The following is a 768-nucleotide window of genomic DNA, read 5'->3' as shown; positions in this document are numbered from 1 at the left end:
GCACCAGGGTTTCCCTCTGCTTGCCGAAGGGACAGGTGTTGAGGGTGTCTGTGAACCACGCCAGATACACACCGGTGATGATGGCTCTGTGGAGGAGCTGCCAGCTGAGGTCTCTGCTGGTTTTTGGGATCTCAGGGTGGAATATAAGCTCACCCACCACGGTGTGACACAGGAGCCTGGACAAGATGGATCTATAACCCTGATGGACCGCGACAAGATAGATAGCCCTGAAAATGGCAAGATGGTCTATGCTCTTAGGTACATCAGATACAAAATGCCTGCCCAGAAGAGCAGTCCATGTATTTACTCCTCTGTGAAATATGAAACATCGTAACCAGAAGGAAATATGAATACATCCTGCTTACCCCCAAACAACTGCGAGGTAAACAGACTATTCTGACTTTTCTCTGAGCCTAATCTGCATATAAAACGAACTTTCCCCAAACAGGAGATTTTACCACGCCTTCAACTCTCCGATGAAATACGAACTTTCATTTCTACCCAGGAGAACTTTCACAATCTTTTCTTTGATGTCTGACGAAGGGTGTTTGTGCCCAAAAGCTTGCAACGAAAGACATTTTGCTGTTGTTGTTGCAAAAATCTAGTTGATCAAATAAAAGATATCGCCTCTACCATGAGTCCTGATTGCTTAGGTACATCAGAGATGCATAAGCTTTCATAAGCAGCAGCTCGCTTCCATCAGATGCAATGACAGGACCCTACCACTGGCATGACACTGGTGCCCGCCTGCCCTGGTTGGCGGGGGGG

Source organism: Gavialis gangeticus, unplaced genomic scaffold (assembly GCF_001723915.1).
Source record: "Gavialis gangeticus isolate Ggan-Ray unplaced genomic scaffold, GavGan_comp1, whole genome shotgun sequence".
NCBI classification, from domain to species: domain Eukaryota; kingdom Metazoa; phylum Chordata; order Crocodylia; family Gavialidae; genus Gavialis; species Gavialis gangeticus.
The sequence above is the reverse complement of the archived record's forward strand: the minus strand, read 5'-3'. Positions refer to the sequence as shown.